Below are 24,917 nucleotides of genomic sequence, written 5' to 3' on the forward strand. Positions count from 1 at the left end.
ATGGAATCACAGGAAGGACTGGATTGGAAGGCACTTTAAAGACCATTTAGTTCCAACCCCATTCCACGCTCAGGGAATGTTCCACTAGACCAGGTTAATCAGCATATCACCAAATTATGTATTTATTTATATATCTATATAAAAAATCCACTAGTGCTCATTAGCTGGTGGATGAATGAACAGCACAACCCTTTTCTCCTGGATACACACCCCCCCTGCCATCCATCACTTGAAAGGGAACAGGACTGACTCATTCCTACCAGGTGTAATGATGTTGTATAAACTGTGCCCTCAGGCTGGGAGTATTTAATAAAAGAACAAGCTCCTCTTTATACAATGTTTGTGGTATCAAATCAAATTTAGAGCGGGTGTAAATCCCTCCCTCGTTATGGCATCGCTCTGCTCTGGCTGGGGAAAGAGGGCCAGGAGGGACACCCCCAAAAAAGCAGGAATCCAGCAGCAATTCCAGCCAGGGAGCACAAAGAACAGGGTGCTTCCCTCCCATCCCACTGGAATTCTCCTCCTTTGCAAGAGCTGGGGTGGGAAAGCCCTTCCATCGTTTCTCTCCATCCTTCATCAGCACCAGGACATTGAGCAGGGCCCCATCCCAGCCCAGCCAAACTGGTGCAAATCCCTGCTAAGGTGAACACCAGGGAAAGCCCCCAGATCGAAGGGATATAAGCACCTTACAGACTGAAATCCCCTCTCAGCAGCCCTGCTTTATCTGGCTGTTTACAGCCCTGATGAGCCGGATTAGCTGAGTGCAAGCCGTGGCTACAACAGCTGCTTTTCACCTAGGATTAGCATAAAAATCAATCAGCCCCCCTTATGGAGCCAGCAAACTGAAACTGGGAGAGCTCCAATAAAAACAACATCCAGGTGGAAATTACGAAAGTTTTATGGAGCCAAAGAACACATGTCCAGGTTGGACATTACCTGCTGCAGACGTGTGCTTGCATTTGTTTCAAATCCACAATTTAGTGCTTGTTCCAGGACTGAAATGAGGCAAAGCTGATGTTACCTGATTAACTTGTAACTTGATTTTAAATTGCTGCACACTTTTAAACACGTTAGCTTCCCAGTGTTCCACCAGAGATGATACTTTTCCACACCAAGCTGCTTTTTTTGCTGTGATATCTTCTGGGAAAACACACTTTATTAGTGGTTAGGACATCTCATTCAAGCCCACAAAAAGGGTCTCAGAAACATCCTAACAAATGCACTGTAAGTATTTCAGAGTCATTTCAAATAATGGATTTGGGCTTTTCTTTATGGTCAATGTCATGGTTGAAATGAAGGGAAGAATATCATCGATAATCCAGTAATAATGAAATTACTGCTATGTAAAGCAGCCAGGTGGATGATAATTTACAAGAGAAATGTAACAGATTCCAGTGTCAAAACACTACATTCAAAATATTCTATTCTTATGTGCAACCAGATAATATTATAGAATTATCAGGTTTCTAAACAGCTGTGATATGGTCTGACTGCATTTGTGCTGATTTATTGTAAAGCCACAGAAATCAGAGCATTTGGTTTGGAGCCAAAACCTGCAGGTGAAGGTCAAAAACTCACAGCCAACGTAACATTTCTCCAAAATTGTGTTAAACTTAAACTTGCAGAGTGCTCCGAGTCACCCAAGGTTCAGCTCTTACAGCTGCCAAACCTTCCCAGTGCCTGCTGAGATGTTCTGTGTCCTGTCCCCAGTGCCAGCTCCCATTTGCACATTACTGCACAGGAACAGAGAGGGAAAATCCCTTCCCATAACATTGTAACTTCTCATTTTCTCCCTTTAGGTAAATTTAAACTTATTGGCGACTCACAGGCGTGTCCTTTTATTATTCTAACACCAGTAGTGCCTTGGATCACCACAGAAAAATCCATTTTAGCTTCAAACCCAGTGTGTCCCACAGAAATCCTCATTTGCTGCCACAAATATTCCTGTGAATTTTGTGTGTGTGTGTGTCAGGCACCCAGAGATATTCCTGTGTTCCCACACGAAGAAAACACTGCAGAATTTACTCAAATTATAAGCAGGAAAATGGGCTCTTATTTAGCTCTTACTCAGCTGCCTTAGTTCATGCCCCTCATTCAGAGAATCAGCTTTTCCCCTCAGAATAAGATTTACTGCATTTAGACCAGCCAGGACTTCATATTAACTCCCTTTCATGTCTTTACTTTTTTCTAACTGATTAAATTTAGCATTTGTCCTTCTACCTGTCTCATTTAAATACTTCTTACCTGCACTACTTTCCCATAATAACCAGAATTATGGACTTACCTCAGATACTCACATTAACCATCATACATGGAATTACGGTGTTTACAACAACCACTCAAATTACTTCAGGATCAGATTTTCACAACCTCCAGAGGGGGGAAAAAAAAAAATTCACTGTGCAATCCTAAATTCAGTAGTTCTTTATTAAACACTGAAACCTTCAGAAGTGTGGGTCAGTCTCCCCAATATCCTCAGTTAAATATTGCTAAAATTCCAGCTTTCAGGTATTTCAGTGCAGAGATACCACTCCTGCAGCTGTTCCCTGACCAGACTCTGAGGACAAAAATAACTTGTGGAAGGGACAAGTGCTCAAGCACATGGGTGGGACAGCTGCGAGCTCATTAAATTTTAAAAGTGATTTGGATCAGACACTAAAACTCCTGTTCACAGTTAATTCCACTGCTTAGTACGGCCCCAGAATGGTGAGATGGACTTTGATTTTCCTCTTTCCTAGGCAGGCTGACTAATGGCAGTAAAGGAGAGTAAATCCAGGATGAGGCTAATTAGCCGTGCGCAAAATGAGGTTTTGTAGGAAGTGGAGCGGGGCTCTTTGCTTTCTCCTCGGTGCCTGGCACCAGGCAGCGCTAAAGGAGCACGGCTCAGCCAGGGAAGGACAGAGCTCGGTGCTACAGCAGCAGCCTGGCTGTTATTCCTGTCTCACCTTCTTGCCAGGGCTGCAGGCAGGGATGAGCATCCCCTGGTGCTGCTCAGAGCCCGGAAAGGCTTCCTGCACGCGAGATTAAAATGGCCTTGGGATTGGTGCAGAGCCCCTTCCAGACTGGGGATAATTTGTGCTGCCCTCCTGTTTCTGAGAGATGTTTCTCAGACCACAGGGAGGCCAGGAGTGAGCAGGGAAAACTATTCCCATCTCCCACATCCTCAGATTTCCTGAGAACGGCTTCCCAGTGCCAGAGGGCAGGGTTAGATGGGATACTGGGAAGGGATTGTGAGGGTGGGCAGGGGCTGGCATGGAATTCCCAGAGCAGCTGGGGCTGCCCCTGGATCCCTGGCAGTGCCCGAGGCCAGGCTGGACATTGGGGCTTGGAGCAGCCTGGGACAGTGGGAGGTGTCCCTGCCATGGCAGGGGTGGCACTGGGTGGGCTTTAAGGTCCCTTCCAACCCAACCATTCTGGGAGTGTTTCCTCCTTTCTCACAGACAGAGAAATGCCAATCTCCTCCCCTGAGGGCAGCAGACAGCAGCAAGTCTCTCTTACTTCCCTCCCTTCTCCCTCACTTTAGGTCCAGGCCCTTCCCAGACGGAGCAGAAGCTCTGCCAGGTCCCTCTGCCCAGTGGGACAATGCCAAAAACCAAAGGCAAGAGGCCAATCACTAACTTTGCAATCACTTTCTTCAGAGCCAATTCCTCCTGCCAGTGCAGGAGACCCTTTCATAGCTAATTGAGCTGTAGGTGTTTCATTTACTTTGCCTTTATCAGTGATATAAAACTGCTGCAGATTTTGCCAATATCCATTAACGAGAATAACTTCAGAGCTCATTTTTGTCTGAGATATCCAGATTGATTCCTGAACACAAGCCCACCAGCTATCTGCCAGCACTTAATAGCTATTGCTTCTTTCTTTTTTTTTTACCCCACAATATATTAAAAAAAAAAAGTTTTCCTCACTTTATTTTTAAAGCTGGAGCTTAAAGGAATCCCTTTCAGAGCATTTCAAAATCATTTCATCATCCACCATCAGTACCCACTACATTTCATTTATTTATTCATCTCCTCACTGTCAAACAAATGCACCTTCACAGTCTTCTGCATTTATAAGGACAAACTTAAAATGATTTCCTCAGTTTTCCACGTGGTGTTTCTCATGGTTAATATGTTCAGACTTTCAGACAAAAACGCCTGCATTTATCTCCTCTGGCCAGGTGGAAGGTACTTATCCAACTGTGCATGAAATAAACAAACATACCCATTACTGCCTGAGGAAAAATGTTATAACACAACTTCCAAATTGCTGAAGATGCTGGAAAAAAGGCTTTTTTAAAAAACAATAGTGATATTATTTTTGCAACATAATGTGAGCAGCAGGCCAAAAATCTGACCTTTGATATCACCTGATACCTTTTCTAGTGAAAATGCCCTGAATACAATCCCAGAATCATTGAGGTTGGAAAGACCTCCAAGACCATCAAGTTCCCACCTTGTCACCAGCCCAGAGCACTGAGTGCCACCTCCAGTCCCTTCTTTGCCACCCTCAGGGATGGGGACTCCACCAATTTGAGCCACACATGCTCCAAATGACCCTGATCCTGAATGTCCTCACTCCCCTGGATAAATACACTTGTCAGAGGTGTTATACATGGAGTGTTACCAGCAGCATGTCCCTGTCATTCTCTGCTGTGTTACTGCACTTCTCACTGGGAGAGGGTGTAAAAAAAAATGTCCCTGTGATTTAATGTTGCTATTTAATTGCATTAAGATTATTTCTTAAAACCTTAACAAAATAGATGTAGTACAGATGTTAAATGAAACTGCAGCGTGGCTGTAACTGAGGGCTGTTACCCAGAGAGGCAGTAGCAGCAGAGGGTTGTGGTATTTTTTTGTGCCTTGTTAAAACAGCACAGATAGGAACATTTTCAGGGACATCTTGTCACATAAATAATTGGACCATTACTTTCATACATTGTACACTATATAAAATGTTAATAAACCTTCTAAAATAGCTCTACATTACAGAAATGTATTTTATATTCCATAAAATATTTGGAAGGTCAGGGGAAGCACCTGGGGACAAGGGATGCTGCTGGAGCCAGGAAAGGACATCACAAGTGGAAGCAGCTTCAGCTTAAAAAAGCAAATCAAAACACGACCCTGCAGAGAGCAGGGGCTCAGAGTGGGCTCAGCCCAGAATTTCCAGTGATTATTGAATCAGAACATCATTTCTCACCCGATAACATCTATCAGGTAAGAGATATGAACCCCAGACAGGTCCTAAATATGTGCTGTGATTTTCTGGAGTAGCCAAAGAGCAAAACAATTCAAAGTTTGGGCTGTTTCTTGTTTGACTCAGCATGTGAAAGTCATTGTCCTCATTGTGCTCTCCTGAGGAGGGCAATAAATCAGGTATAAAAGCCCACAGTCAGAGTTTCCTCCCAGTGCTGCTGTAATTTACAGAACCCTTGCAAGGCTGTGCAAGTCACTGGGGTTTGATTTAAGAGCACCCATAACCTGTTGAAGCCATGGGAAAACTGTGTGTGAACTCAGCCCTGTCTGGAATAACCCCTTCCAAACTGTCCCAAATCCAGCTGGGGATTCCAACACTGCAGGAAGCAAAACCCCAAGAACATTTTAGTCACCAGAGACTTTCTTATGGGATCAGAGAATGTGTATTTGAGGTTGGGCAACCACCAAAACCCCACACTGCTCCAACCAGGAGTTACTGGGCATTCATTTGTCACCAAGGGCACCTCCTGAAGGCCTGCACTGATGTGCCAAGTGCTTGGCAACTGCTCAGGGACAGGGCAGAAAAATAAAACCGCCACAAAACTACAAATTATTACTGGAATTCACTGGAATTTATATTGGTCTCCCTTAACAAGGGCAGGTGGGAACAGCAAACAGGAAAATTACAGAATAACAGAATCATAGAATGGTTTGGGCTGGAAGGGACATTAAAGATTATCTAATTCCAACTCCCTGCCATGGGCAGGGACACCTCCCACTAAACCAGGTTGCTCCAAGCCCTGTCCAACCTAGCCTAAGTATCAGATATAATATTCTAACACCCAGACATCACTCACTCCCCCAAACTGCAACACTTTGCCAAGGAAATTGTGAAAAGACTCACTCCAGCCCAGGGAGGGCCGTGTATCACTGGGTACTCACCCAAATTTCCTGCAGACCAGCAATTCCTGCTCCTGCCCCTTTGGAGAAACAGGATCTGCTCTGGTGTGAAATCACCACACAAAGGAATGGTTTAGAAAGGCACAAAATCCACGGGTTGGGGTTTTTTTCTCCTTGAAAACTGAAGATAAACACAGCCAACTCCAAGCCAAAGAAGAGGAGGGATTTCTTGATTTAAACTATCCATTCTGTGCCTGTAAATGAATAAATATATATTAATTAATCAGTTTGGTAAAAAGAGGAGGACAACAGAGACACGGGGCTCTCTGCACTGGTTTGTGAAGAACAATCTCAGCTGCCTGCAATGTTTCAGCACAATTTCTCTTACTGGCTGAAACAAAGCTCAGGCTTTAAGGGGAAAAGAGCCATCAGGACCAAGCCCAAGTACTGCTCCAAAAAAAAGGAAATTTCTTTTCATTACTTTTGAGCACATTTATTTTCCAGCAAACATCTGATGGAGACAATTGTTCGTGTCTGATGCCAGTGGATTTAAGCTGCAAGTGCTTGGGGTGTCCTGTGCAGGGCCAGGAGTGGGAATTGGAGGATGCCTGTGGGTCCCTTCCAACTCAGGATATTCTGGGATGTTTAAATCTGATATTTAAATCCCTGGATTGCCCAGCTGGGTGCAGAATCCAGGCATTTCACCCCTGTTTCCCCAGCCAGGAGCCCTCAGTGAAGCTGGAGGCATTTTTATTCTGTAGGGACAGTGAACTCTTCACTCCCGCTTTCAGAACATCTAAAAAATTTTTTCTATTTTCTTTAAAAGAATAACAAAAAATATAAAAAAATCCTTTCTCTAACACCCCCTTTTATGGTGCTTAAAGCTCTCCATCAGCTCCATGAACACGCCGAGCTCGGATCCGGGAGCACGCCCAGGGGACAGGCAGGGATATAATTCCTGCTGTTGTTATGGGCTCGCTGACTCACTGGTGGAAGTTGCTGGAGAAGGCAATAAAAGCCAAACTGGTAATGGCTGCACTGTAGTGAAAATGTTCAGCAATTAAATTAAAATGGAAGATCTTTTATATGTGCCACATTTGCATCTTCTCACCAGGCAACTCAAAAAAACCCATAAAGAACTAAAGAAAATATTCAAAGTTTACTTTACAAAGTGCTGAGAAAAAGAAAGTCTTGGATACACGGTTTTATTTATGAAACTGGAGAAACTAAATGTGGTTTTGGATAGGAATCTTAAAAGTGTTGAAATTAGGCATTTAGGCACTGGGAGAAGTGTTCCAGAAGTAACACACCATGCCAAGATTATCTACTTAATGAGGTTCCAAAAATAAACTGAATTAAAATTTTGAAGTTTGAATAAAGTGCATTAAACACTGGTAAATTAAAAACATGCAAATTAAGTAGGAGTTCTGCCTTCATAGCAAACATACATGGTAAACTTCACCTGAAATGGACAAAAACTAAAAGCACCTTGAGCATTCATCACATCTCCAGATCACACTGGAAAAACTATTTTTCTGCATTATACTCTCATTATGGTCATTAAAATTAATGTGTAACTATCAGAGAGAGAAAATGTTAGGAAAAGGGAATCTGTAATAGTCTTCTAGGAATTGCATTAACTAATTAATCTTGACAAGCAACAATTTCACTCTTAACTCATAATGATTTCAATTTGAGCTCCCAAATACCTTCCTGCCAGTCTTTATTTCTCATGAGTTAAGTGCTTTTTTGGACAAATGCTGATACCTGCTGACATTCCCTTTCACCCTCTTTTAGCTTAAAACCATCCCCCCTTGTCCTGTCACTCTCTACCTGTGAAAAAAATTGTTCTCCTTCTTTTTTCCAAGCCCCCTTTAACTCCTGGAAGGGGCTCCAAGGTCTCCCTGGAGCCTTCTATTTTCCAGGCAGTCACAGTCTCACACCTTTAAATCTCACACAGGTGTCTGACAGTGAAGAACTGCAGGCTTATTTAATGTCCTGCAGAAGGTAAATACAGAAGGAAATACCTTGCAAACACTGCTTGCACTTACTGAGTTTGTTTATTCCCAGCTTCCAGGGTCCCAGGGCTGAGGATTAGCAGCAGCAAAGGACAAGGACAAAGGGTGTGGGCTGAGTTCTGGGACAAACAAACCCATCCGAGGTCTCAGGGGGAAAAAAATCCAAACGAGCAGCTCTCTGTCTAAATATTGGCTTTCAAAACAAATGCTTGCTCAGATTATTCAGGTAATTCAAATTATCAGGGCATTGGCAAAGGGAATTCCTGGAAACTTCGGCTGTCAACTGAAGGAAACAGAGTGGGACCCTCAAAGTGGGCTAAAATGCTGCAAAGCTGCACAAACACTGTGTGAGATACGAGTGTTCACAGGCACTAAAAGAGCTGGGTCTGGCTGTGCTGGGCTGTTCCTCTACAGCCCTGACTTTGTGCCCCACCAGGAATCTGTTTTTCCCTGGAGCTGGCCAGGATCTGAGGGAGCTGGGCTGGCCCTCAGGCCTGACCTTGGCTAAAGGCTGGATCCAAACCATGCAAGCCATCCTCCAAACGGGCTGGCAAATAGAGCTGGGGTCAGAGGGGAAAAAACACACAGGGGTGCTGGAGACCGAGCTGGTGACACCACCGAGTCCCTGTTCCACCCACGGGTAACTGAGCATCCTCCATGGTGCTGAACAGCTTTCCTGAAAACATTCCTGCCAGCGTGGAAGGGCTGGATTCTATGAATAATACGTAATATTTACTAATGGCTGCTAATTGCAGAATTAGTGCCAGGGTAATGAGACTTACAAAATATAATGGTGTCCCTGGAAGACACACCTGCTGCTAGCTCAGAAGTATTCCTGGTTTTTATTGAGCTACCACTCAATTCAGTGCACACAAAACCTAACGCAAGACAACAACCAGCCCCCTCCTCTTTTGTGCTTTAACAAGGGAAAGTCACCAACTCTCAGTGAGACAGAAATGACACCAAAATCTAAATCTATGTCTCCATCAGCTTCAGGCCATTCCCCTTTGTCCTGTCACTGCAGGACTGTGTGATAGGGCACACCATATACATATTTAAAAATGCATTTATGTACATAGACATACACATAAATAGCTGTATCACAAGAAGTGTCTCTCTCATAATACAGAAATTCCCAAGTGCCTGGAAGCCAGCTCATAAAATCCTGATGTATTAATTTGCAATATCTTAAATTTAACTTGATTAAAATATTGCTCTCTTCCCTGGGGGAGTTGCTCAGAAACGTGTCTAGGCATTGGACACCCCAGGCCTGAGTCCTGTTCTCCCCTCAGGAAGCACTTAGGACATTTTATGGATTAGACCTCTGCAATTCCAGAGCTCTGTGACCTGGTACAGCCCCAGCCTTCCCGAGGAGCGTTTGCTCAGGGAAATGCAGCCAGACAGGATTATAGGGCATGGTGGTGTAAGGCCTGAGCCCTTCACATCACTCCTTCTTCATGCAAGGCACTGCTGAGGAGTTCCTGACTTGTTCCTTGGGAAGGAGCTTTGACACAGCATCGGAGCAGCAGCTTCCCAGGGATCACTCAGCACACCTGAGAGAGAGAGGGGCCCAAGAGTTTTGGAACTCAAACACTGGGTCAAGCTGAATTTGCAGCTACACATGCAAGTACTGCTCTGCTAAGTGCAACCAAAGTTTACCTCTGGAATTCCAAATGAAATGTACCTAATGTGAAGGCTATACATAAATTTTTAACAATTGCAGCAAGAGTTACATCCCCTTCTTCAAAGGGGTTTGTGCACTGGTGGGAGAAATTCCATGTGATTGCACAGACATCTGGGCACTTTTGAAACTCTGCTGTTGTATCATCATTGATCTCAGCCTTCCACTGTGACATAAAACCTGGTCTTGGACATGAATAGCTCTAAGGAATAACAGCAGATTTGAGATTGTGCACATTGTATTTAATATTAAATAAAGCTCAACATTTCCCTCTTTCTTCCTCCGCTGCTTTATAGATCCAATAACCTTTATCTGCATTCCAGATGGCAGGAGAAGAGGAACTGATGTTTGCAAGGCATTTGCAAATGAAAGCATTCTATAAATGTAAGGTAAGCTATTATTCCTATAGTTCCTTTAAGCTGATAATACCATTACACCCCCAGGGATGCTGGACAGCCTCTCATAATGAAGTATTACTCAGCATAGTGAATAATGGAATTATGCAGAGGCAACAGTTTCCTCTTCTCCTTGGACTAACTGCACTTAAAGTGGGTTTCTCTGTTCTTCTCTGAGACACCTGTGCTGCTTCCAGTGGGACATTGTGTTCTGGGAAAACAAGCACTCCCACAAATATTCAAAATGCAAATAAAAAACCTTTGCTGCTTTAGATTATACTTTGAAACATGGCATCAGGAAATAAAAAAAAGAAAATGGTTTTATAGCTTTAAACTGAAAGACAGTAAGTTTGGATTGGATTCTATAAAGGAATTGTTCCCTGAGAGGGTGGGCAGGCCCTGGCACAGGGTGCCCAGAGCAGCTGGGGCTGCCCCTGGATCCCTGGAAGTGCCCAAGGCCAGGCTGGATGGGGCTTGGAGCAGCCTGAGATAGTGTCCCTGCCATGGCAGGGGGTAGATCCTTAAGGTCCCTTCCAACCCAGACCAGTCTGAGGTTCTGGGGGTCTTTGTGGTGAGCTGTACCCAGACATCAGTGTAGGGACACACACAGAGCCTGTGTCAGCCACAGGCACAGAGGGATGCTGGCTACAATTTTTGAAACATAAATTAATAAGAGGAAATAAATAAGAATCCAAGAGAAATCAAAAGCACTGGATTGCAACAAAAGTGCATCAGTCTGATCTAAATATCCTCGAAGCCAAGCAACCAAACCTAGCCAAGTCTTCCAGCTGATTTTGGGAACCACCAGCTGCTTATAAAGAACAGGCCACTGAGGGCCCATCAGTAACATGAAAAATTTAATGAGCTCGCTTTGGGCATTCCTGGCATCTTCTTCCAGGGATGAGAACTGCAAACTTCTGTGTCCAGATTGCTGATGTCCAAATGGCTTCTCCCCAGAAACTGTCTAAGCTAAGAGTACTTAACAGAAGTTGATGAAAACTCAAGTGCTGCAGATGCCAGCACCTGACCTGGGGCCAGCCAGGCTGGGGAGAGCCAAGCTGCTGGACACCCTCAGGATCCCCAGCTGGAGCCCAGCCCTGCTGGCTGCTGCAGCTCAGCCACCCCTCTGGTTTCTGCCATTTATTTGAAAGGATGCTGGTTTGGGTTGGGATGCTGGACAAGGGGTTTACTCATCTCTTAGTGACCACCACAGGGCTCACCTTGGCTAAGGAAGAGATCAGATAAACACACGGATCAGAATCCATCTCCATGCACACAGTCCTGGCTCTGCTCATGGACACAGTGCTGGGGCAGAGACATGTGCTGCTGCTCTCGGAGTTACAGCAGATAAACCTCTGAATTCAGTCTCCTGCTGATCGACAGAAGAGTCTCAAAAGTAGCACTGGGATGTGTTTTTTCCCTGGGGGATGTCACTAGGGGTATTTCAGCCAGCATGAAAGCAGATTGGAGCGTTCCACCCTCTGTTTTCACTCCTTAATCAGAGGTACTCAGGTGCATCTCACCTGGAGCAGGCAGGACCTGCCCTCACTTCCCCAGAGCCGAACGAGTGCCAAGTTCCCATTTCCAAGTTCCAGCAGCACAGCCTCCCTGCTGTGCTGAGCCTGCACCACATTTGGGCTCAGCAAACGCCGTTTGATGCTGAGCAGCATTGCCCCACAAAGGCCAGAGCCAGCAGCAATGAGAAATGAAAGCGGAGGCGCCTTCAGGCCGTGATGAATTTCCAGCCACAGCAGGTCAGGCTCTCTGCTTCCTGCTGTCACTTCCACCAACGCCTCGCATTTGCTCCTACATAATCCTGCTGCGCCTCTCCCCAGCTGCAGGGAAGGGATTTTTACATTTAGGACGTCTCTGCAGAGATTTATGGTTGCTCTCCCCTCGCAGGGCTCAGCCAGCCTCGCTGCACTCCCAGGTCCCCGCAGGCAAGGGACGACGACAAGGATTTTACAGCATGAGGCTGATGCCTCCAGGAGACACAAATTAGAGATTCAGGAGCCTATTTGGGCCATATTTCTGCCAGGCCATCCCTCTGCCCGGCCTTCCAAGGGACAAGGACACGATTTAGCACCTCTGGCTCCAGACAACAGAGGAGCTGAGAACTGTTCCTTTTCTGAGCATCCTCGCTGTGAGGAGAGGCTGAGGTTGAGTTGTTTTTCCGTTTTCCTTCTACTTACACAACCTGTATTTAAGTTTGCCCTAAACAAATTGCAGATCTAACTTTGCCCTAAACAATTACTGCAAGGGACAAAAACTCCCTCAGTGCCCTGAGAGCTAAAAAGGGAAAAAGGAAGCCAAGCACGCCTGTAAATATATTTGTGACAGACACACAAATTTTCTAACAACATGAAATTTTGGACTTTTTAAATAGTGCCAAGCTCAGAGTCAGAAGGTTACATAGGATTAAAAACACCAGTAAATTCTTCTTCTACCTTAAGGTTATTGAAACTTGTGCCTGTAGATACCTTACACAAAGTTTTCTGTAGTAAATGCTCTGTTGCCTTTCTAACTTGTTTTTCCTTTGCCTTTTTAGTGCATTAAATAATTTTCAAGTCATTAGATACAATAAATTCTTCTAGATGTTTACCACATCCTTAGAGGTCTGCATCCTTATCTTCCTCCACAATTTTCCTTTATTCAATCTGAAATCTAAAACATAAAAATAATAACCAGGAAACGGCATTAAAATCTCATTGTCTTCTCTGCAAAATCCATGACATTTAACTCAGCTCTCCATGACCACCTGCTGTTGTACATTTTCCCCACAGACAAATGTCTGAAAATTATTTTATGAGAATTTTTGGTTTCATAAGAGTAGAACTGCAGAGTAAAAGAGCTCTAGGAGGAATTGCACCCCTAAGACCAGCCCAGTCCCTGCAGCAGCTCAGCCCTGAGTTGTGCCATCACTGAACCTGCCATGCTCACATGAGACCTCTGCCTTCCTTCTCCCAGAAACACAGGATGGGAATTGTCCTCAAATAGACCATAGAGATATGGTGCCATGGCAGCTTTCAGCATGACAAACCTCAGAGAAAACAGTCAAGAGATTCAGAGCTCCCTTGTATAAAATGTATTTCTAAAACCTGTGAAGTTACCTTGAGGGAGTAAAACTGGATTTTCAGCCATGACAGGCAGCAGATTCCTGATCCATTTACCTCATGGAATGAAACACCATACCAAGTATGTCAGGAAGAAAAACACAAAGGGATTATTTTACAACTCACAAAGCCAATTTGAGACCAGGGAAGTGACCACCCAGAAGGTGTGGTCAGCAGCAGCCCCTCGTGCAGAGTCCAGTTGAGAGGACCACCCTGTCCTTGGGCAGCCCAGGAGCACAGAGCTGTTTCTCTCAGCAATTTGCTCAGCTGAGATTGGAGAGCCACAGAAAAGAAGAGCTGCCTGATGTGAACAGCTTCCTGACAGAGCTCTTTGGTGGGGCAAAGCACTGGCAGCCAACAGCCATAAATCCCAGCACTCCAAACTACCCTGAGACACACAAAGCGCTGGGCATCCTTTGCGTATCGCAGGTCTCCAAAGGAGCACACACAAGGACAGAATGGAAGGAGCTGTAACAAGAAGAGAGATTTCAGATATATTAAAGAATACCTGCAAAAACCCTGACTGTGACACCCCTCCACAGCTGTTACAATTTTGATAAGAAATGCCAATTATCATTTAAGTGATGAGAAGTTAAAACCAGACATCACCAGCCCTAGTCCTGTACTGAGGTCAGTACCCATTGACCTCCACGCAGCCATGATTGCAGCAAACAGGAACTTGGGGTATAAAGGAGTACACTGTAGTTTTTCAACACGAGTTTCCCATTTCATGCCCATTCCATTCTCAGACGCAGAATTATTCCCACCCCCACAGAGATCTACCACATCCAGAAGCACAGCATGCAAGCAAATTAATTTTTGAATGTGGAGGAAATCAGGGACTCTTCACTGCAAATTTCAGAGCTGAGCTCAGTTCTGAGGTGCATAATAAGATTCACAGCACTCCTCTAACAACATAGATCAAACATTTACTGCAGATGCACTGGAGGCCATGAAGAGACCCAACTGCAGCAGCTCCACGTGCACTCCCTCTCTCCAACACCTTCCCATTTTGCTGCTGCTGCTGCTGGAGAAAAAGACCTCGTTCATTTGAAATATGTTTGTCCTACCTTGCTGCAGGCCAGCTCTCTTCAGGATTTCCTTTCTCCTTGTGGCACCCTGGCTGAATTTTAGAGGTGATCTCTCTGAATTCCACTCTCTGGATGCTGTCCAGGAGCTCAGCACAGCTCTCCTGTGCCAGCGTTACAGATGTCATCTGCCAGTGGAACACATTGTGCCAGCTCCTGCTGTTTGCAGATGTTCTGTAAGTGCTCACCAGTGATGAGAACCTGGAAAAATCCAGCAACAACATTTTGGGATAACGGGTGGCTGCAGTTTGCAAAGTGCCATCCAAGGTGGATAATGGACTTGGCACAGTACGAGCTGGAAGGGAGCAGAGTCTTCACACAAAGCAGACTGGAGGCCATTCAACCATCCCAAAAAGGCTGGCACTGGGATCCATCCTCCTCTGCAGCCAGACAATCCCAGGGGAGCATCACATGGGCTCCTTGAAGGAAAAGTTCACATCTTCAAGTGAGATCAGCTCCAGTTTTTAAGTTTTTTACAACAGATCATGGCTTAGTACAGAGCTGAGATGAAGCCCAGCACTCAGCTCCCCCCCAGGAGAAGCAGCACAGCCTGGCACAGCACCCAACAGGGCTGGGGATCCAACTCCAGCTGCACTTCACCAAGTGCATGTCCCATCGTGGCCTGTCCCACTCACACCAGCACAGTCTGATCATTAAGCAGCAATCATGCATCACCTCTGATGCTCTGCTTCAGCTGCAGGCGCCTCTGCTGCTCCAACTGTTATGTGCTAACTTAGAAACATGGAATCCCACAATGGCTGCGTTGGGAGGGACCTCAAGCCCATCCAGCACCACCCCTGCCCCAGGCAGGGACACCTTCCACTGTCCCAGGCTGCTCCAAGCCCCAGTGTCCAACCTGGCCTTGGGCACTGCCAGGGATCCAGGGGCAGCCCCAGCTGCTCTGGGCACCCTGTGCCGGGGCCTCATCACCCTCACAGAAAATAATTAATTCCCAATATCCCATCTAAATCTACCCTCCTTCAGCTTAAAGCCATTATTTGTTACTTCATAAGAAACTTTTTATATTCAAACACCACCTTTCCATTCTGCCTCACTGCACTGAGTCAAAGAACCCCTGGACCAGCCACTCCCGTGCCTTGCTCTGGCCTCTCATGCAGAGCAATTTTTTATCTCCATTATTTAGCACTCACAGCATCAGATATTGTTTTCCAACACAGAAAAGGAAGAAAACCAGTGAAACAGGGAAGAAAGGGGAAAAGAGAATTCCAGGTCTGGGTTATTACATGCCAAATTTCCACCCAGAATAAATTTTCACAATGGATCACATTGCAAATGCTGACAGACTCTTAATTGGAGCTCCACAGAGCTCACGCACAGCTACAGAGCAACCATTTGGAAATGTCTTGTTTAAAATACATTGAGGTTATTCAAAGCAGATATTGATATTCTCGTGTAGTACGAGATGCCGACAACGCCTCGCAGGCATCTCCGAGCAGCAGAATCCTTTCCAGCAGCAGGTGGGATGAAATGCTGACAAATGGGGTGGAAGCAGCACACAGGAATAAACTCTATAATATCCTATTTGTTTCCCCAGCCTGGCTGCTTGTGTTGTTATTTTTCATGAGCTGGCAGCTGAGAGCAGCTGAAGCACAGCCCAGGCCCGCGGCTCCGTCCCACGGGAGCTCGGCGGCAATTTGGGCTCGGTGTGCTCTCCCCAGGAAAGCACAAAGTGTCCGTGGGGACACAGCGCTGCCTGGGGCAATAAATGCTGATGAACAAAGCTCTGCTCTCCCTTCAGAGCAGGTTTGCAGGGCAGGTTTACTAACAACAGCACCGCTGCTATCTCTGAGAGGGAAAAGCTGCCAGCTCCCACCCGGCCCTGTCCCGGCTGCTCCCATGGGTGCCTTGTGTTTGCTGGCACACGAGGGACAAACAGCTCCTGTCGTGCCCAGGCCCAGCCCCGTAGGGCATCAAAACTGCTCCTCTAAGGATTGATTCAGACTATATCAGGTGTAGTTACATCTGGGAAGATCCAAGATATAAAATCCTTACTACAGCAGAATGAAGCAGCAAAGTAAAAAAAAAAAAAAAAAAAAAAACAACAAACCAACCAACAGGTTTTCAATGTCTGTAAAGTATAAAAAAATAGCTATGTTGTTCTTCAAATCTTGTTTGAGACCCATGCAGGGAGGACTTAAAACACCTGATGAGAATCTCTTGAGGAGAACAAGCCCTTTGAAGGGCTCTGATTCTGCACAGTTCAGGCTCAGTGGGAGCTTTGCCAGTTCCTTGGCTTGGCTGTATTTTGGCCAGGTACCACAGCAGGTTTGCTCATCATTTATCATTATGTTGTCTTAGCTCGTGTTGCCTTAGCCACGAAATGAGACAATAAATATTTGCCTCCCTCCCACAGCTGGGGGGAGGTTTAATAAGCTCAAGCCTGTTGGCTGGCTGTGGGAATGCCAAGTGTGGAATCGCCTTGGAGTGGAGGAGCAGCACAGCAGTAAATGCAAAGCTCAGGTAAATTGTGCTCCAAATGGCTGCTGGGAGGTTCCCTAATCCAGGACTGTTAAATCATGGAAAAGGGGTTCGGTGGTGTCATCACACGAAGAAAATGAAGATGAATTTACCACAATATAGACACGTAAAGGAGTCAAGGGCACATTGCCCTGAGTGCCAGATGTCCTTGAATGGAAGGTAAGCTCTAGATTAGGATTTTTTTTTAATCTAGAAATCACAGAATCCCAGAATTATTAAGGATGGAAAAGCCCTCCAAGGCCATGGAGTCCAAGCTGTGCCCAATGTCCACTTTGTCGCCAGCCCAGAGCACTGAGTGCCACCTCCAGGGATGGGGACTCCGAACCTCCCTGGGCAGTCCCTTCCAAACCCTGACCACCCTTTCCATGGAGAAATTCCTGCTGATGTCCAACCTGAGCCTCCCCTGGCACAGCTGGAGGCTGTTTCCTCTTGTCCCGTTGGCAGGAATGCTGCTCGCTCCCAACACAGAAAGGTAAAGTCAGGCCAGAATCCTTATAAACAGCACTCTGCTTTCTTTAGTAAAATACTCTTTTCCATTTTTCCTCTAACCTGTCCATCTAAGCCTTCTTGGCACCTCATTTCTCCACTGCAGCACTTCCTCACAAATGCTGTCCATGGAGAGAAACCTGGATTTGCTCAATCTGAGCTAACAAACAGCATTTGTTACAGATCCCAGAGGGAAATGTTTCTCCTCTCAGGTTTGGGGAGGGATGGCGGGGACAGGACACAATGGACATTGAGCATCCTCACTGTTTCTGTACATACAGCAAAATAAATTAAGCTGAGGAGAAAATGAAGCACTTTTTGGTGAATTTCCAGAAGGGGGTTATGAATAATGCTCTTTGAATTCCAGGATGAAAAGTCACTGAGCACAAGAATCATGATTCTTCTGTGAAGCTGATTCTTTCAGGAAAGGAAGCAGAGAACATTCATCCTCTCTGTGCTGGATGCACTGAAAAACTCATCTTTAGGGAAAACATGGGTACATTTTCACCTTGCTAGAGAAATAGGAAAGAGAAAATGCCCTCATTGTCCTCTGCAGTCCTCCTCAAAAACCCATGGGCTGCCACAGCACAGAAAATCTTCCAGGCACCCACAGGCTCTGCCCTCCTGGAGCCACGTAGCTCTAAAGTGCTTCACCATCATTTCCACAGCAACCAAATTGAGATTTACAACTCAAACATCCAGAAAAGCTGTTGCACAAGTGATTTAAACCCACATCTAAGCACAAACATTCAGAACATTCCCAGACCCCTTATATTTAGCGTGACACAGTCCAACCAACACAAAATCCAGAATAATGCAGTCAAATCCATTTAATGTACTGGGATTCCCAGTTTATGGGTTGAAGGGTTAAAACATCTTCAGCCACTGCATTACTCAAGCACAGAATATTAATGGTGCCTCAGAGCAAACGTCACTTATCTTGTCTCTTACCAGTGCAGATTTTAAGTCTCACTACAATCATTTGATTACACTACAAGATGTGCATTTAATGCTCAATATTACCTGTGGGTTTCTGAAACAAAATCACATTTTATGCGTTTTTACATATATAAATTGTTCTTTTTTGCTGCTGTGGTAGAATTCCTACTCACTCAGAAGCAGTTTGCCTTTGAGGGGAGCAAGGACAGATTATTCCCCAATGCTGGTGTGCCCTTGCACAGAATTCAGCTCAAAAGTTGCCCAAATATTTTGGGTCAACTTCAGAGAAGTGTTTTCTACTTTGCAGGATAATAAAGTTCTTTGCAGTAACAACTATGGGACTAAGTGACAAATACAACTTAATCAAGGGAGAATCTATTTCAAACAGAAGACAAATTGCCTCAGGCCTTGGTAATTATCTCTCCCGGATTAATAATCAACTCTAATTTAATAATTAGCTTAATATTTCCTTTTTGAAATTTTCAATAATTAACCTGCAGTCTCTCAAAAATAATATTCCCAGGCACTTCACAGAATCACGTTATTTAATGAAAACAAAGTTAGATGAGCTGTCACTGGAGAAAAAAATCAAAGGGTAAATCATAATCCTTAGAAGGCTTTCACAACACACAGTTTTGTAGGGAACAGGTACCAGGAGTGCTGTCATTCCATGTGTGGGACCAGCATGAGGAGGTGCTGGAACGCCTAAAGCTAGGCTTTAAAACAAAGGCAGATTAACCCCTAGGAGCAGTGAGGGCGAAGTGCAGTCCCACATCCCAAACCCTACTCCCACAAAGCACAGACGTGGGATGCCCTGCGTGTATTTGGGAGTTTGTTTTCCATGAGAGTCCACTCCGTGTTCTCTCCTGGCCAGCTAAGGCAGTGCATTAGGAAAAGCTGAGTATATAAAATGTTTTCACACCAGAGCAATGCAGAGGCTGCCGAAGGTTAGGAACGAATCAGATGATGCTGGGAAAGTGCTGGCCCTTCTGCAGTGGTGTCTGGCCATTTTAAATACATTTGTGGCTGAGCTACTGAAGGTCATCCCTGGGTATTTCAGTATTTACTTGTCTCATAAAGGAGCTTCAAGACACACAATATCTTATATATGGAACAAAATTTGCTGAAGCATTTAAAGATCCTTAGCTCAAAGCACGACCTGAGCAGAGGCAGTCGGGGCACAGACCCTCAGCCTGTGGGGGCTGACCTACTGCAAGGCCTGGGGGCTTCTCCAACATTTTCCAGACCTGCCTGACACTTTTCCTGACACGTGTGGAGGTGCCCATCTGAAGGGCCTTTTGTTCTACAGCTTTGACATCTACTGATGTTTCCTAGAAAATCTCATTCTGAAAGCGAACTACAATGCAGAACTCCACCATGGCTTTTCTGGTGTCACACGTTAACTTTAATTCTGCTGAGAAATGGGTTTTCCTTTCATAAAATAACAATCCTCTCCACCAGCATGACATGAAGTGCTCTGATTTCACGTGGCCCTGCCAAAGCCTTTCATTCCCAGAGCACAGAGCGCTCCCACACTGTTCCGAGGAGATTGGGAGCCAGAGCTCAGCATCCCTGGGTGTGGCACGGGGACACAGCAGAGTCAGGGGCCATTCAGTTGCAATAAATGTGCCTGTCTCACACTGGCATAAAGTAACTGCAAATCTGAAAACCTGAGGTAGAAATAACAGGCTGAAATAACAGCGAAATCTCTGCCCAAACCCACCCACAGGACTGAATTATTCCCTCCTTCAGCTTTGTGAAATCAGCCCAGATGAGGTGTTTTGTATGAGATTGGCTGGATTGTGTTAACTTTTTGTCATGGCTTATTTCAGGGAAGTTGGGCCTCTAAAGTCAGCCTAAATTTGGAACTTTAGTAGTACTTGCAAAATTAAAATGTACTGGGCAGAGAAAGTCTGTTTATCTATTTTCTAAGATCATGATGAAGATTTATCAATCCAGAAAATCAGGCACCACCAATTTTATAAATAGAGAAAATAATAAAAATAACTAAAAAATCAGTCTCCTTGCCTTTTAGGACTTCTAGGTGTCTTTCAAACCTATCTTCTTTTCATAAACTTTGTTCACCAAAATACAGCACTTCCTTTGAAGGAAGCAGGGAAAGAGCTGTTCTCACACTGCTCCAAAGTCACCTTGCTCCTTCACTTTGTCTGCTTACTACTTTATTACTCTTCTTACTCAAAGTTTGCTGCTTTGTTATTACCTGATTTTAAGAAGAGCTAGTCCAGAGCTGGGAAATCAGATCCAGTTGATGTGGGGCAGGTGCACTAATTCTTTAAAAATCAGACCCATACCAGTGACCATATTACCTGGTCCCAGAGCAAACCTCTGTCCAGAAAAAGCCTCTGTCTTCCCCACCACCAGAGAACACCACAGGCTTGCTGCTCCCTGGGGTATTTCCTAGCACAGCCTTTTTTTGTTTTCCCTTTTCAGTCAATTTGCTTTCTTTCAGTATTGAAGTTTCCTTTCCCTTCTATTTGAGGATGGAGAGCACAACTCACAACCTTACTCAGCTGCTCCTTTGAACCTCCCAGCCCCACACACCAGCTCTGTTCCCATTTTCCTTGCTGTGACTCACCAGCCTCTTCTGGTGTTTCCCAGGTCACCTCCACTCTGATTTAGGAGAGACAAGAGCAGAGAACAAATCCATTGCCCAGGTTAATGGAAGAGCTTTCAGGGGGAAGGACACACGATCAGCTCACAAACCTGCCAGGGCATTCTGAAGCAGAATTCCTGCTTGGATGCTCCTGGGAGCTGAATAAACATCAGGCCCACCCCAGCCCCTGCCTGGCAGCAGCAGGAAAGTTTGCTTTGGTCTTTCATGGAACCACAGTTCCTGTGCAGCTCTGGGGTTTAAATTCCCAGTTGTGCTCATCTCTACAGCAGCCCCTGCCACCCCACAGAAACCAGCCCAGTTATTCCCAGCATACAAGAATCAAGGAAAAGCAGGACTCCAACCCACTACAAATCCAGATAACTCCTGTGTCCAGGAGTTATTCCTTAGTCTGCTTTAAACTTCACTTCCCCACTGAGCTGTTTCTATTGCACAGTGCTCCCTTTGCCCAAACAGATCTGGTATTTCAGGATTCCTCACAGAAACACAGTTGCTTTTGCTTTTCCATGTTTTTTTACCTGTTTATGTTAGTTTTCCTCTTCACGTGCACTTGCAGCCTCTGAAGGGGAAAAGTATGCAGAAAAAAAGGTGAAAATGTTTTTAAGACCTCTAGCAATCAATAAAAGCAAGGCTCTAGAAAGCAGAATGTTCCCTCCTGCACTGCCTGCCCGGGAAATATTAATAGTGTTGTGGGAGAGCTTTTTTCCTTCCTCCTGCCTTTTGAAAATACTGATAATATGAATGTTCCCATTAGCAAGAAATATGTCACATCAAAATTAATGGTATTGGCCAATAACAATGAGACTCTGGCTGTCAAGTTAACTCAATTGCAGGGCAGCAGAGCAATTCTGCCATCCAAACCTTATTGAGACAGAGATGAATGCAGGTGATTCTCCCAGGCTGCAGAGCCTTGAAAAGCATGCCCTAGATCCCAGTGATTAACTGGAGCCTTCCACAAAACCCTTTTAGTCCAGTGCTGGGCACCATCCTGATCCCAAACCTGCAGCAGCTCCAGGGAAAATGAGGGAAACGGGAATGCTGTTACTTCACCTCCTCACTGGTTAGAAAGGGTCAGGATCTGCTCTGGGTGTTTGACCATCTTTCTTTACTCAGTTTTATGTCTTAAAAGCAGATCAGTGTCTTCAACATAATATCTGACTCCTTTTTCCTGAAATACTCAACAGCAAGTTAAACACTTGCTAAGACAATGGAGATAAAAGATATTTTTGCTCACCTTTCGTATTTAAAAAAGAACTCTCAAAAGATAAGAATGTGTTAACAGCTTTCCTAAACTGCAGCAAGACCAGACTGGAGGTATCAGCTACAGCCTCCAAGAGTGACATTAAATCTTTATTCTAAAAAAGGTTATAGACAGATCAATGCTCTGGGGTGATTAAGTGACTGAATCATTTCATATGAGCAGCAGATGTTTCACTGACGGGCACTGGACAAAGAGAATCTGAAATGAGGTTGCAAACTGAGGTGTCCACAATGACACTGGCACAAACCTTAAATATTCTGGGTACAACAAGAATGTGACATTGTGACAAATCAGCAATGCCAGCAGCTCCTGTGGTATGAAACCCAATATTAATGACCATAAAAAACCACAGCTATCCACGCTCCAGACAGTTCAGATTTTTCCTGAAGTTCCCAGTGGTATTTTGAGAAGTGCCCAAGCACTTATCCCGTTGATGTGATTAGATAAACACTTCTGGAAATTATATTTGGTGCCTTTAAAAACAAGTCTGCTGGAGCTGGTTTGATGAATGCAGTAACTTTTAGTTCAATCTAAATCTCCTCCCAGACTAAACTGCTCCTCACCAGGACTAAACTGCTTTAAATATTACAGTTTAAATTCAGAATTTATACCTGGAAAAAGTTCTTCTGTGCTTAGGAAACAGGTTGTCTCTTCTGGCTCCAACTCTTTTGCCATCCCAGCCTAATTGTGGCCAGAGTTTCCTGCATTTCTCTCATTGCACTGGGAATCCTTGATGACTTCCTTTAAATTTCCATCAGCAATGTTAGGCATGGACTGAGCCGTGTCAGAAAAGATCTTTTCTCAGTTTCACTCATAGTGACCAACATCAGTTCCCATTATCCACCCAGGCAGAATTCACAGGCCAAATACAGCAATTAACGCCTCCCAAGGAGGCAGCCTGGCACAGCGAATTAAAATCACATTTGACTGAAGACTATTGGAGCTTTGGCTGGTTTAAATCAGCACCCCTGAATGTCACTTTGGAGGAGATGGAGTGCTGACCCCCCAAATTTGGCAGCAAGCACAACACATTCCCACAAGAGCCAGCTCTGGAACAAGACTCAGGATCCACCCCCACGGAATAAACACCTTCCCTCCACCTTCCAATGGAAGATCACTTTATTAGTAAGTAATAGAATGAATTAATACAATGAAATCTGAGAGCAATGGCTTCAAAGAGAAGGCTCAGAGCATCTCCTTGCTGTTCTGTGAGTCTGCTCCCCCTCAGAGAGCTCCTGCCCCAGAGGCTCTCGGGGGGTGTCAGCTCTCCCTGGCAGGAGCTGATCCCAGGGAGCAGAGCTCGCTCTGGAGATCAAAACTTCCCCCGGAGCCCTCCTTTCCCTTTGACATGCACCACAATCCCACTGTTGTTTAAGGGAAAATTGCTCCACCAAGCCCTGCGAGTGACACTGAAAATATGGGGAAAACAAACAGTAAATTGTTATGAGGAAAACACAGAATTAGATGTAAAATTATGGTGGACTCACTACACTTTCAAAAACCTATTTGGCTGCTACCACTAGAGAGTGATCTTCCAATATTTCCCTTGCTTTAGAACAAGCAGAGTCTGTTTTGCAGTATTTCTGCAAAAAGAAAATTACTCCTGATTATACTTTCTGCAGGAATCTATTTTTGAATCTATTTCTTTTTTCCTCCCCTCAACTCTTCTTTTTGAAGTTCAAATATGCTCCTTTCAGGCTGACAGTAAAATCAGGAACTGATTGGAGCAGTTCTGAATAACAAAGTCATCTCAGAAGCCAAGAGACAATGTGAGAGGTACAAATGTAAACTAAAGAGCTCCTAGTCTTACACCTGTAGCACAGCACACCAAGTCCAAAAAAATCAAATTATAATTTAATTCTTCTTTAATCAGTGAAATATATTCTTTTTTATACCAAGTGTTTGAGGTTTTTTGAGCCACATTTGTTTCATGAGCCATAAAGAATAACTGGTTTCTACCTGAGAATAAGATTAAAACAACCAGTTATTAATTTATTTATTATTATTTACCCATGGGTATTTCTTGAGTAACTGATCACTATTTAGGATCTGTTTGATTGCTCTTTGACCCTGCACTCAAACATAAATCAACTTCATCCACAGATATCATTGGGACTGTTAGAACTGAGTGAAGGGATCAGGGCAGTGCTTTAGAAGGTGTCATAAATCATGGAATTATTAAGATTGGAAAAGGCCTTTAAGATCATGAGTCCAACCATCGCCACCTCCAGAGCAATGGAGTAAGTACTAAAACAATACCAAAGTTGTAATATGTGAGAACTAACTACTGCTGTTGCTTCATGAATATTTGATGTTAATATTAAAATATTATCATCACCTCTTCCAGACCCAGCTCTTCTGAAATGCCAACGAGATCAAGGTGATTAAAGGCACCACAATGTTCATTAAGGCTCAAATACCAGCACCAATGGTTTCTTTTCCATCACAATTGCACTGAATTATTAAAATACATATGCCATATGTTGTACATTAAAGTTTTACCTGTGGAGACTTTGCTGGCATAAAAATGCAGATTTTGATTTTGGTTAACAATACAAAGGAAGTTAAGACCCCATCAGAGAATGTTATCATTCAAAACATTTTTTCACCGCCATGTTAAAACTCAGAATGAACTGGCAAAGCAGCTCTACTCACTCTTAAGCACAGCAGCCAAAATCCTCCATGGAGAGCGAGCAGGAACTTTCCCAAATAGTTTTCAAGGCAC

The sequence above is a fragment of the Corvus hawaiiensis genome, chromosome 11 (genome assembly GCF_020740725.1).
Source record: "Corvus hawaiiensis isolate bCorHaw1 chromosome 11, bCorHaw1.pri.cur, whole genome shotgun sequence".
NCBI lineage: Eukaryota > Metazoa > Chordata > Aves > Passeriformes > Corvidae > Corvus > Corvus hawaiiensis.